This window comes from Octodon degus, unplaced genomic scaffold (assembly GCF_000260255.1).
Source record: "Octodon degus isolate 3935 unplaced genomic scaffold, OctDeg1.0 scaffold00037, whole genome shotgun sequence".
Taxonomy (NCBI): Eukaryota; Metazoa; Chordata; class Mammalia; order Rodentia; family Octodontidae; genus Octodon; species Octodon degus.
Genome location: NW_004524613.1, coordinates 2,084,407 through 2,098,199, shown reverse-complemented (window position 1 = coordinate 2,098,199; position 13,793 = coordinate 2,084,407). Strand labels below are relative to the sequence as shown.

The window sequence follows — 13,793 nt, the reverse complement described above, 5'->3', positions numbered from 1 at the left end:
CACACACACACACACACACACACACACAAACACAAATAAATAAATTAAAAAAAAAACCAAACCAAAAACAGTACTGCTGGCTGGGTGTGCTGGCACATGCCTGTAGTCCTAGTACTCTGGAGGCTGAGGCAGGAGGATCGTTGAGAGTTTGAGGACAGTTTTGGGTACATAGTGAGCTAAAGGCCAGCCTGAACTGCACAGGGAGACCCTGTCTCAAAAAACCAAACAAAACAAAGAAAAACAAAACAAAATTATTGTCATGAAAGATACACAAAACCCAAATCAAGCCAAGAAGCCAGTCCCATACAAAGGAATCACAGAGATTATTCTGGATGAAGGGAAAAGACGGAAGAGAAGTGAAAACTAAATGTAATATATCCTTGATTGGGGCCTGGATCAAAACATTTAAAAATGCTTTAAAGAGAAGGCTTAGACAAGCAGGGAACTGTGAGTGAGTGTTCGCAGTTGAATAACACTATTGCGGCAGCACAGACTGTCTTGTGTAATAACGGAATTGCAATTCTGTAGGACCCTGTGGCTCAGGGTGAAACCACTGGACTAGCTGCATGCTGATCCCAGACATGAGAGTCTCAGGCTCCCTGAGACCTCCTACATCTCCAGGTGGTTTGTGAAATAAAGACATTAGGGGAGCTCCTTCTTGGTGGGCAGCCTACTCCTATCCCAGGGTTGTTTCTCTTGGTTGCCTCAAAAAGAGGCCTGCATGTGGGGCCTTCAAAAGTCTAGTCATTAAGGCCCCAGGTAACACCAAGGACATCAAATTCTTTTTTTTTTTTTTTTTTTCTTTTTTACTTTTTGAGACATGGTCTTACGTGGAGTTCAGAATGGCCCTGAACTCACTTAGTAGTGGTCTAGCTTCAAACTAATCATCCTGCCTCAGCCTCTCCAATGTTGGGATTATAGGTGTGTACCGCCACACCCAGAAACATAGAGTTCTTTTCTTATTTTAAAGAGGGAAAACAATAAAAACAATTACACAGAATTTCAAAATAAGATAATAGGACCTTAACAATGGTTACTGCAGCAGGCCAGCAAGATGGGTGTGGTGGTGCACGCCTGTAATCCCAGTGATGGGGAGGCTGAAAACAGGAGGATCACTATGAGTTCGAGCTGCTTAGTGAGACCCTGTACCAAATACATTTTTTAAAAAAGGTTACTATACTGTGTATTATCTTCAAACTAATTAGTTGTTCAGATTACAAGATATAGGCATGAAAATTGGTCAAACGGTATAAGCACAAATTGTTCTTTTTAAATGAACTAATAGAAATTAGTAGTACAATTATCTAATATACATACATGCTTTCCCCTTCTTTTCTCCTTTCCTCCATCCCAGTTTCTCTTTCCTTTGAGCAGTTTCTTTTCCTTTCACAATATCTACTGCACATTTTTGGATCTCATCTATTCTTTCTGTTTCTTATACTAAGGAGACAGAATGAACATTGTGTTCTTGATTCTTAGGAAAGAATGAACTGGAAAGCAGTAAAGCACTGTCCATATGTTTGTTGTTCTTTTTCTAAAATATGTATTTGAAGGGCCAGCCAGATAGCTCAGTAGACTAAAGCGCCAGGTTAGGCACAGTGCAGTGGCCGGCCTGCCGTGCTGGCCCCGCCCTCAGGGTGTGCTGAGGCAGCAATTGAGAAGTGTACTAAATGCATTTAAAAAATGCATTTGGTACAGGGTCTCACTACACAGCTCAGACTCATCTTGATCCTCCTGTTCTCAGCCTCCCCAGTGCTAGGATTACAGGCGTGCACCACCATGCCTGGAATTGGCGGCTGGTTCAGCGTGCCCAGGGGGAGGAGCTGGTGCAGCATGTGGTGTCAGGATCAGACTGTAGTCCATGCGCTTGCCTGCACAGGCGCTTAGTACACTGAGCTACCTCGCTGGTCCATGTTTGCTGTTCTTATTTGCTTAGGCCTTTAAATATATCCGCTTAATAAGTATTTGTGGGCAAGTGGGTGAGTGCATTGTTTCTTCCATGGAACATTCTGATTCACACCATAGCCTGCCTGGCTCCATTTGTAGCGGGGTGGAGCCTGCAGTGTTACAGAGATCAAATGTTCTTTGCTCCCATGACTCCATGTATCTGGATTCAGATTCTCACTTGGGAATATCTTTTTAGAACCCAAAACCGGTCACAAGATTTGCCTAATAGGTTATTTTCAGCTCCATGATTCTAGAAAAATTCTCACATGAGTCTATGAATGATGTGTCCAAGATTTTCCTGCAGTACGTTCATGTGTGTGAATGCCTCTGTGAGGGTGGTAAGTTAGAATAACCCTAGCCGTGTGTCGCTGGAAGATGGATAAATAAAACGTGTCAGGTGTTCATGGTTCACGGCAGCAACAAAAAGACAGGACTCAAATACACACCCAGACAGGGTGACCCTTTGTCTTGGTTCATCCTAGTCGAATTAGTAGCAGAGTCCTCTTTACTCTCAAAAGTGTATTAAAAAAAAAAAAAAAAACTTTCTAAGACAGATTTTCACTACGCAGTTGAGGCTGGTCTCGAATTTACAGCTATCTGCCCACCTCGGCCTCCTGGGTACTGGGATTACAGGTGTGCACTAACACGCCGGGCGTGAAAAAGCACCACTCTGGATAATATATACGGTTGCCAGGTCAGGCTTTTAGAAGCACAGCCTGAGATGGGCATTCCGGAGTGAGTTTGGAGGAAGGGAGTGTTCTTAAGAGGAAGGGAAGGAGGAAGGCAAGTGATGGAAGGTGACGTGAGGATGTGGTCTCAGTTGAGACTCACTTCCGCTCCGTTCCAAGGGAAGCTGTGGAGGTCAAAATGAGCCAGAGGTGTTTCTACATGAGGTGAAGAGTCTTGCCCCAAACCCCAGGGGGTGGGCTGATTTGTCAGTTACTGGCCAGAACCTAGAGGTCGGGGTGAAAGGTAGGCTCCTGGTTAGCTGCCTCCAGGCTCCTCCCCCACCCTCGTCCCCAAAACCTGGATAATTCTCCAGGGAGGACGGGAGCCTAGAGGTTTTCAGCCAATACCCATAATAACCAGAGGAGGGTGCACTGTTCCCTACTAATAGGGATTAGAATGGGGCGATCACCTCACCAGCATCCTAAACCCCACCAAAACGCATAGTTCTCTTAAAGTCGAATATCAAGAGAAGAAAAAGCACAACATGTGAAACTAAAATGTACTAACATGGACAGTATATGAATAAGTGAATAGCAAGAAGAAGATTGTTTAGGTCATTCTGGGTTCCCTGGAATTCCACTGGACCTTTAGAATTGCTTCCTCATTTTGTAAAAAGAAATGGGCTAAGATTCCATGGCACGGGGCTGGGGAGATGGCTCAGTAGAATAAGCGCTTGCCTGGTAAGCGCAAGGGCCTGAGATCAATCCACGGTTTCGAAAAAAAGAAAGAAAAAAAAAAAAAAAAAAGAAAAAAGAAAGATTCCGTGGCAGTCGTGTTAACTCTGTTGCCTTGTTTTTGGTCTTTTTTTATTTTACTGTATTCTTTTGGTTGAATTGTTTTTTTTAGGGAAGGTTTATGTTTTGTTTTTGGTGCCGAGGACCGAACCCAGGGCTTCCAGCTTGCTAGGCAAAGCATTCTACCGCTGAGCCAAATCCCCAGCCCCAGTCGTGTTAACTCTGAAGAGGAGTCCGAGCAGCACTGCCCTCTACCAGCGCTGAGTCTTCCTGCCCCTGGACGTGGCTCTTTTCCCACTGACATCTTCTTTAGTTTCTTTCAGTAATGTTTTGCAATTTTTGGACCATGAATTTTGCACATTTTCTTTCGAATGTATTCATAAGTATCAAAAAATCCACATCCAAGGGGAGTTAGCTCAGTAGAATAAGCGGCAAGGGCCTGAGTTCAATCCCCGGTTCTGAAAAAAAAAAAAAAAAAAATCCACGTCCAGTAGATTAGAATGGTCGCCTGAGAGGGACGGAACAGGAGTTTAAGCCGGAAAGTTGTGCGCAGCAGGAGGGCATCCCGGGTCCATGTGCAAAGCCTTGCCCGGAGCTGGCCGTGAGGCGCCGCGTGCAAGGGATCGATCCTCTGCCCTTGACATTGAGAAAAGAGAGTAAAGACTCCTGGATTTCCGAAAGGCTTCATCTGAGATCTGCATTGCTCGGTGCAGCCCTGGGCTGCCAGGGCTGCCAGCTGCTCGGAGCTCGGCGGGCACAGGAGGGATGTGCCGGCTGTGGAACGACGCCAGGGAGAGCTGGAGAAACACAAGAGCAGCGCAGCGGGGCCTGGGCCTCTGGTGATGTGGGGTAAGAACCCAGAAGCTCATGTGGTCGGGGTCACCGGCCCGGGTTAGTCACGGCAGTCTCCAAGGTGCTGGCTCTGAGGCCCCTGGGGCGAGCAGGGCTTCCCTCCGGATCTGTCTGAGGCTGAGCCTTGAGCCGTCAGGAGGACGGCAGGTTAGAGTCGTAGCTTGTTCACAGGTACCCGGAGGACATGGAACTATCCCTGCATCAACATTTTTCTAGAGGAGACTGCTTATGTGTAGGGGAAGAGAGAGCTCTTGACAGCCTGCTGGGGGCCAGGGGGGAATGTGACACCCGGTGTTCCCTGGCTGGCAGGGCTGAAATGGCAAACCTGCTTTCCATCAGGAGGGAACAGGAGTTTGTAGGAGGAGACAGGAGGAGAAGATGCAGGAAGAGAAGAGCAGGTAGAAGGGAGAGGCTGGGACTCCATGTAAGAGATGGAAATGTTTGCGGCAGAAGCCATGGAGTCCCCTGTTGGTGAGGTCCTGATATGAGCACCGTGGGGGCCCCCTCATCTTCAGGACAGTTTTCCACGTGCGTGGAGCTGGTTGTACATGAGCAGTTTCTTTGTTTAACACTCAGTGGTAGAGGAGAAGAAAGCTAAGGAGAAAAATTACAGGGTCAGAGGATGCTATGTGAACTCTGGCTGCCCAGCAGGAAATGGAGTGGCTAGGAGAAGAGTAACAATGAATAAACAGAGGAAAAAAGTACTGCTAGGGGCTTCAACTAAGGTGTGGGCAGTGGAAACAGAAGTGGGCACAGACATGATCAAGAAATTTTCTGAGACCAGCAGAGAAAAATAAAAACGAAATATAAGAAGTAAAGCCATGGGGCTGGTGAGATGGCACAGTGGTCTAAAGCACCTACTTAGAACAAGCTAAGCTAAACAAAGCACAGGGACCGCGGTTCAATCCCCAGCACCACATGCCAGCCAGCCTGCCCCGCCCCCTGGTGGGCTGAGCTGGCCACACACACACAAAATAAATAAATAAATATTAAAAAAAAAAAAAAAAAAAAAGAAGTAAAGCCATGCTGTTATGTTGAGCTGTAGGGGACTCAGGTCAACAATTTCTGACACTGCCAGTGAAGTGGAAGACCCAATACTATTATGGGCTACTGGACTCTTTTAGAATATTTTGCTGAGTTTACACACCTATAATATTCAAATAACAGAACTTAACAAAAAAAGGGGATACAGATGAATGTACATTTTTTATCTGTGTATTCAAAGTGGTTGGGATAGATATATAGTGACATTCTCTTAACGAATAGAGTGATTTGTTCTAATGGTGTTTGTAAATAGGATATCATGTCATCTTGTACAGCAATTAACTACTAGGAAGAATGTATGCAATGTGTTAATTATTGAAACTGTCCTACCAAAAAAAAAATAAATAAAATAAAAGTTTGCCTTAAAAAAAAAATATATATATATATATATATATATAAGAAATTATCTGAGATAGGATTTCATTGAGGAGATAGAATGAAAAAGATTCCGTAGTGAGTGCCATGGTTTGTGTCTAGTTGTCCTCCCAAAGCCTCTTGTAGATTATGGGGCAGACGAGCCTGGAGGAGCAACAAATGGCTTGAGGGGCGGGGCCAGAGGACCAGGGCGGGCCCGATGGGTGGAGACAGAGCAGAGAGGCGAGAACCGTTAAACTGGCTAGTGGCCTGTGCTTTTTCAGGGATGTGGAGATGTCATCCTGATGTCCAGATGTCATCCTGGACAGTGCCCCAGCTTCTCCTCCAGTGTCTTGAAACCTCCACTAACTGTGAGCTAAATAAATCTTTCCTTCCCTTATTTTGAGTGTTGGGTATTTGTCCCAGCAACAAGAGAAGAGTGACTGAGACAGTGGGGCATGGGGGAGGAGGTAGTATGACAGAGGAGTCCCTTTGTTTTCCTTCTTTTTTATTTTATTATTATTATTCTTGAGACAAGGTCTCACTATATTGTCCAAAATGGTTTGATTCGTGATCCTCCTGCTCAGCCTCCTGAGTGCTGGAATCACTGGTATGAGCCCATTCCGGCCTCTAGCGTCCTGGATTTTGGAAAGGAGCTATAGGATGATACAGTGGGAAACTCTGGTAGGACCTGGTTGGTGGTGTCTTCTGTCTTTCTTTTTCTCCTGTTGCGGAAACGGGGATTGAACTCAGGCCCTTGCTTGTCAGGGAAGCGCTTATTCTACTGAGCCGTCTCCCGTCCCTCTTCCGTCTTTCTAAATCGGTCTGGAGTTCCGTGTCCGGGGGGCAGCTGTTCCCTTCGAGGTGGTGTGCTCTCCTGCCAGCAGAGGGCAGCCTCGGCCAGCTAACATATCCAGCCTGAGCCTGTGCCCGTGTGCAGCAGGATGGGCGAAGGAGCCCCAGCTGTGGAAAGGCCTATGCTTGACCTGCTCTGAGACTCAAACACAGCCTTTGACTTTGACGTTGATTCCAGACAGAGAAATCTGGGTCTGTCCATGTCCAAGGCTGCTGGCCAAGTTGAGCCACACCATCCCTCCTGGACTGTTCCAATGAATGGATTCGCTGAAATCCTGCTATGACTGCCCTTCACCTTCAAGACGATTTCATGCTCCTCACCGAGGCCTGCACGCGTTGCCCCTGCCTACTTACCAAGCAGTTTCGGAATAAAAGCTGGACTAGTTGGCTGTTCTTGAACATTTAGAAGATCGGGCACTCTTGGTACTGTTATTGAAAACCTACTAATGTCAGGCACAGTGCTAAGTTCTTTCTCATGTGAAGCTGTCCCTACTGGGACAAATATAATTTTTTTTCATGGTTAAGGCAGCAGGTACAGAGAAGTTGTGTGGCTTGCCTGAGGAATCACAGACAGCAAAGAACTGCACTAAAATTCGAACCCAGGTAGCATGGCTCTAGAACTGCTGGGTGACACCGCCTGATGGACTGTGGAGACTCTGAACTTGCAAACACTTGGTGTAGAGAGATTGCTCATTGCTCCAGGATAAGAACAAGGCAAAGAAAGAGGCTCTCAGAGGGGGGAAGGAGAGTCTGTGGAGTCAAGGCAGGGAACTCTCCTGCCCAGAAGGTGGCCAGCTGTGGAGATGGGCAGATGTGGGCTTGGGGAGGCTCAGCCCAGCCCGAGGGTCCCAGCCTCCAGCGAGAAGCCCAGATGCCTTGCTTTGCTTGGAAGCAGGTGCTGCTGCTTTTGGGGGGTGTTGAGGGCTTGAGCACTGTGGCCGGAGGTCTCTGTGGTCCAGCACCAGCTGGGCTACCTGGATCCCCCTTGTCCTCTGGCGGAGTGCCAAGTCCAGTAAGGATGGAGTCTGAATTTCATTCTAACCTGGAAGAATGGAGGTTGGAGAAGAATTGAATTACTTTTCAATTGTTTTTTGTTTTTTTTTCCAAATGTATACTTTAATAAGTAGAAGGTATATAAACAATTAGGTGGAGAAGCTGACCAAGATACATAAATTAGAATATCCACGTGTTCATCAAAATTTTCTGTATTTCTTTTTTGTAGACTATTTATTAAGTTATTTAATATACAACTTTTCATATGTCATTTTGGAAGTCCTTCATTATAAAGATAATTCTTCTGTCTGATGACAAACAGCAGCCACAGTCATAATTCTGAACCTCCACATTGTATAAACTCTATTTCCTCTTGAGATATCAGTTTCCTTCTATACTTCTGAGGTAGCATTTTTATTGTTTCTGCAGTGTCTGGTGGACCTGGACGCATTAGCAAGTCCAGTGATTTACTCCCTTTAGAATGCTGTGAAATTATAGAAGAGTGAGATGGGATCCCTGCAGATCTCAAAGTTTCTGATCCACTGGGTTTAGGATTCTCTTCTGTCAGGAAACCTTATTAATGGTGTATGTGGCTTGACTGCCTGGACAACCCAACTGGCAGACACCATCTTGCTGCCCATCATGACCCCAAGAAGGCTCAGTTTTGTTTGTGAGAAAATAAAAAACTGAATATTTCTTGCACACCTGAGTTTAGGGTTTAGATTTACATGTACTGCAATGGTTTTTAATTTTATTTATTTATTTTGTGTGTGTGTGTGTGTGTGTGTGTGTGTGTGTGTGTGTATAGCCAGCTCAGCCCACCAGGGGGCGGGGCTGGCTGGCATGTGGTGCTGGGGGATTGAACTGCGGTCCCTGTGCTTTGCTAAACTTGTTCTAAGTAGGTGCTTTAGACCACTGAGCCATCTCACCAGCCCTATTTTTTTTTACTTTTATAAAATTTTCTTCTTTGGTTTGTCTCTTTGGCTAGGCTGTGACCTCCTTGAGGGCAGGATGGTAAGCCGTGCTTGCCATCTACCATGTCACATGTACAGCATGTGCCCTGTGATCACTGTGATAGGTACAGTGAACATCCTGGGGGCACTGACTTCCTTCCATGCATTGTACTTCACATTGATACAGCATACTCGAGTCTCGCACAACCTGATGGGGCAGGACTCTTCATTGTTCTTATTTTTATACCTAGGGTAAGGTACAGACAGGGCAAACAATTTGCCCGAGGTCACATAGTTTGGGTTAGGTCTCAAAAATACCTATTAATGGCTGTATGAATGAAGGATTTCCCAGGAGAGCGCCTAGATCTTCTTGCCTCCAAGTACTCTTCATATTACAGAGCTGTGTCCTGCAGTGGATCCTGAGGTCCACAGAGAGGTGTCCTCTGCCCTGAGACAAGCAAGTGGTCTTTTTCAGTCACCCCTGGCTTCTCCTTTTAGGTATCCCCACACTTCACACACTGACTATTTGTAGGTTCCCTAGGTCTTCACAAGTGCCCCATTTTCCCTCCATGCCTTCCCTGAGTGTGGAACATCTTTCCAGCCCTGAATTTCCATTACTTTAGGAGACTCTGGAAGGTGACCTGGTTGTTTGGTAACCCTGACATCCTTGATGGCCTGTGGTCCCAGCAGCCTTATGATCGACTTGGTGTGGAAGAACAGAATCCTCACCTCGCCTCTCCAGCAGGAGATATGGAATCCTGGAGTAGAGGAGGACAGTGACAAAAGTCCAGAAGGGACCAGTCTCAGGAGGGTGACCTGAGCCCCAGCAGGGCAGCAGCTCTCCCTGACCGGCTCTGTGTGCAGGGCCTGATCTCCCCAAACGGCCTCTAAGTTCTGATTGTGGCGTCTGAAGTTCCACCGCTGGAGATCACTTCCTGTGGAGGGCAAAGGGTGTTGAAGGCTTTCTGGTCTTCAGAGAGCCCCCACCAATGCTGAAGCTCCTGTGATGAGTCCTCCGATATGCGCAAGTCAGCGGTTCCCAGGAGGATGAGCTGCTGACTGGCCGCCAAGGGTGAGAGGCCGTGGGAAGGCGATCTGGACTGAGGCCTGGAGGAATGTGGGAAGCACCAAGCAGGCAGGAAAGTGGGGGTGTCAGCACGGAAAGGGCCAGCAGTGGGAGAGCCTGCGGCTAGGCACCTGGGCTGCCAGCACCACTGACTTGTTGGGAGAGGTGAGACAAGTCTCTTTTGTCCTTGGAGCTCTGATCTGGGTCTGTGCTGTGGAGTAGATTTGCTTCTGGGTTTATCGTAAGGTGTTTGTATGTCAAGAAGGTGATGTCCTGGGTGGATTGCCACAGCAACCATCTCTGTGGAGATAGTGACCAAAGAGACTGTTGCCATGACGATGACAGCAGGTATAAGAGATAGGTGATTGGCTGTCAGTTCTGCCTTCACCCACCGCTGTCATCTGCTAAAGTTCAATGCTTGTGGGGCCAGGGAGTATGTCAGGAACCAGGGACCCATGTCCTAATGCCTTTTCTTCATGGACAGGCTGTGGGAACTGGAGCAAGTCTCTGTTTCACTTTGGACCTTATTTTCCTCACTGGAAAATTTAAAGATTGCAAAGGCTCCTCTTGTTCTAAATTTCTACCATTTGCCTTTAAACAGGAAACAAGTTAGAAGCCAAAGTGTTGTTTCCAGAAGTGAGATGGAAATGTCAACAGTGGTTTTGATTGGTACCCACTGAGGGCAATCAACCAGCACAGCCCCAAACTTCCCTGCTGTGGGGAGGAGAGTCCAAGTGTCATCTGTGTTTGGAGGGGACTTGGAGAGCAGTGAGGACAGGGGTTGCTAATAATTAGCAGGACTGTATCTAAATATTTAACAACTGGAGTGGTGACTGCATCTGAACCTCAGGCTTTGCTGTACCTATAGTGGTGGACCGCAGGGCACAGTGAGAAGCTGGGGGTTGGGGGCAGTTTTGGGGTAGAGGCGCCACCCTGGTGTCATAGAGATTGGTCCATAGCTATCAAGTCCAGTCCTGAAGATTTGTGAGAGCTGGGTCAGTCCTTCTTCCTGGCCCCTGCACCCTCCCTGAGTCAGCTGTGTCATCCCCAGAGAGTTGGGCTTACCAGTGGCTGGGCTCCTCCCCAGTGGCCGATGCCCAGACCAGTGGGTGGGGCCCAGCGGGTGCTGGCAGAGGGGGAGCCCACAGAGGAAGCAGGGAGCTCGGACGCCTGCTCTTCTCCCAGGAGACCCAGCCCTGGGCGCCTGCCACATCCTCTGCCTCCTGGAGCCGCCCCTTCTCGGCCTCTCTCGGGCCTCTCCCGGCAGGACTGTGCAAACAGTTTCTCCGGATGGACGGGCTGCTCCTCCTCCCCGCACACTTTCCATTCCCAGCCCGAGCTGCAGGCAGGGCTCCTCAGGAAAATTGGCTGCAGGAGACATTTTCCATGCTCTTGACTTGTCTGCTGAGTGGCTGTCCTAACTCCTCTGTCTCTGGCTTTTCCCCAGCTGGACACCGGAAGAGGGGGATATTTAGTTAACTGGCTGCTGCTCACCCACCATCTAATTTTATGCATCATTCCATTTCCTTGGACCTCAGTGAGCCAATCTGTGAAATGAGCTGGCTGTGCTGTGAGACAGGCTTGGTGAGCCGCCAGACTTTTTTTTTTTGAGACAAGGTTTCACTATGCAGTTCAAGCTGGCCTTGAGCTAATTTTGTAGCCCAGGCTGGCCTCAGACTCTCAGTGATCCTCCTACCTCAGCCTCCTGAGTGTTGGGATTAGAGACATGTGCCGCACGCCTGGCCCAGGCACTTCCGATTTCATCCTTAGCTCTGTTCATTACTGTGTGACTATGGAAAAGGCACGGGACACTTTGGAGTCACAGTTTTCCTTATGCTTAAAGTGGTACCACCTCATACTGCAGTGAAGGTTTCTCAAATAACCCAAGAAAACAGGTGGCCTCAGTGCCTGGCACCTAACAAGAGTTGGAGGAATTCCTATTTGAAAAATAATAATCAGCGCCCACTAGGCACTGAGTGCTGTTTGGGGCACTTCACACACACAGTCCAATAATGCTCATGCAAGTGTTCATCGCCCTCTTCGTAAAACAGAGGGCTGGAACTGTCTCAGAGGCCAGGTATCTACCTTTGGTCACACAGCTAGCTGCATAGGGCTCAGCTGGAAGGACTCCAACCCAATCTGGCCGATCTCAGATTTCCTGTTCTGAATTGGTGCTGGTGATTGGAAGTAAGAACATTTCTCTACTGAGGCTGAGGATAAAGAGTGGAATAGTCTGGACTAAAAGTTTAGTAGAAGTTGTAATTTCAAAGCTCCAAGCTCCACTGCAGGGTTGGGGAGCTAGCTCAGCAGCATGAGTGCCTGCCTGGCAAAGTGCAAGGTCTTTAGTTTGATTCCCAGTACCAAAAACCCCCCAAAAACCCCAAAACTCCACTGAGGTTTTGGTTAGCTCAGGGGTATGGCCACTGAACAGAATATTGTTGGACTTTATTTTTATTTTTATTGTTTTGGTGGAACCAGGGATTGAACTCAGGCCCTTGCGCTTGGCAGCGAAGCACTTACTCCACTGAGCCATCTCCCCGGCCCTTTGTTTGACTTTATGACACTTAAGGAAATGCCGAGAAAGCAACAAGACACTGCTTTGCCAACATTCTCTCATCCTGTCCCCCACAGAATGTCAAAGAAGACTGACAATATCCAGTGTCAATAATAGTGCTGAGAACTGGGCATTATTTATCTTAAAACAAAACAAAACAAAACAAAACAAAACAAACCCAGTCTATCCTAGCCATTTGGATAAGTTTGGCAATGTCTATCAAGATGTAAAACGTTAAAAAAAAAAGATGTAAAATGTACATGCTTTTTGGCTGGCAAATTTGGTTCTAGTGAGCCTTCCTGCACATATAAGAGTGTTCACTGCCAGGGTGTTAGGACAATAGAACTCACTAATCTTAATGTCCTTTAGCCCATGAGATATGCTATGGTATAGCTACACTGTGGAGTATTTTTCAGCTGTAGAGAAAGAACAAGGTAAAGAAAAAATTAACAAAATGAAAAAGAGAAGTAGACATATTCATATTTATAGGTAGAGATCTCAATACTTCTTTCTTAGTACTGCCAAAACAAGTAGGCATATATCACATATATCTAGATATGGAAGACTTTGATTTTTAGATATGGAAATCATGAACAGAATTACTAACTGACAGGGTTTCTCAGGTGCCTGGTGCAGCAGAGAAATAGGCAGAGGGAAAAAGAGGAAGGGGCTTTATTACCTTGGAGGACATGGAGAGCATCTGGGGAACATGAGGAATTCTCTGGATTGGAACAAAGGGAAGCTGAGGCTTTTATGGCCTTTTGTCAGGGTGGAGTTTGAAGGGATGTTCAGATATACATGAGGAGCTGACTGGGGTCTTCCCTGAGGTGGCAGGAAGGGTGAGAGGAAATTGCACCCTGGGCTGAGTTGGAGAAGAAGCTGGGAGGTGGTCTCTGGGAAGATAAGCTGTTTTAGGGGCTTCAGCCATACTAGATGACCACCATAATGACTCAACAATTCATATGAGGACCAGAACCTATCATTAACCATTGTGACCTGAACGACATTTTACAATACTTCACTCCGCAGCAGCTGAGCATGGAATACTTAGCACACTCAAGTACACATGGACCAGGCACCGAGGTGAGTCCTATACTGAATTTTAAAGCAGGTCTCAAATCTTCAATGGAGTTAAATTATAAATAACAACAACAACAACAACAAAAATAGAGCTAAGTGTGGTGGTGCATACTTGTAATTCTAGCACTCTGGGAGCCTGAGGCAAGAGGATTGCAAGTTCATTTTTTTTTTTTTTTAACATTTATTTATTTATTTGTTTAGTGTGCATGTGTGTGTGTGTGTGTGTGGCCAGCTCAGCCCACCAGGGGGCGGGGCTGGCTGGCATGTGGTGCTGGGGGATTGAACCGAGGTCCCTGTGCTTTGCTAAGCTTGTTCCAAGTAGGTGCTTTAGACCACTGAGCCATCTCACCAGCCCCAGATTGCAAGTTCAAATCTAGCCTGGGCTGCTCAGTAACTTGGAACTCTGATTCAAAATGAAAAAATAAAGAAAGGGCTGGGAATGTGGCTCAGTGCAAAGGTCCTGGGTCCAATCCCCAGTATAGCAGAAGGTAAAAAAGCTGTAGCTATAAAGAAAACCCCCAAACAATACTCTTTTGAATAACCTATGGGGGGGGGGAAAGAAATCACAGGGGAAGTCAGGAAATATTTTGAACTGAATGATAATGAAAAACAATGTACCAAAATTTGTAAGA

At 46.8% G+C, this 13,793-nt stretch overlaps 1 long non-coding RNA gene and 1 pseudogene across 1 annotated transcript in view; one reads left to right on the top strand and one right to left on the bottom strand.

Moving 5' to 3' along the window:
- Window positions 1-7,839: 7,839 nt before the first annotated feature.
- On the bottom strand, window positions 7,840-8,149 carry LOC101589916 (annotated as a pseudogene).
- Window positions 8,150-9,480: 1,331 nt separating this feature from the next.
- LOC111816661 overlaps window positions 9,481-13,793 on the top strand; it is a 6,224-nt gene continuing 1,911 nt past the window's right edge. Inside the window, exons 1-2 of the long non-coding RNA XR_002821010.1 lie at window positions 9,481-9,692; window positions 13,111-13,164. This is a non-coding gene — a long non-coding RNA (uncharacterized LOC111816661). The remainder of the gene's footprint in view (window positions 9,693-13,110; window positions 13,165-13,793) is intronic.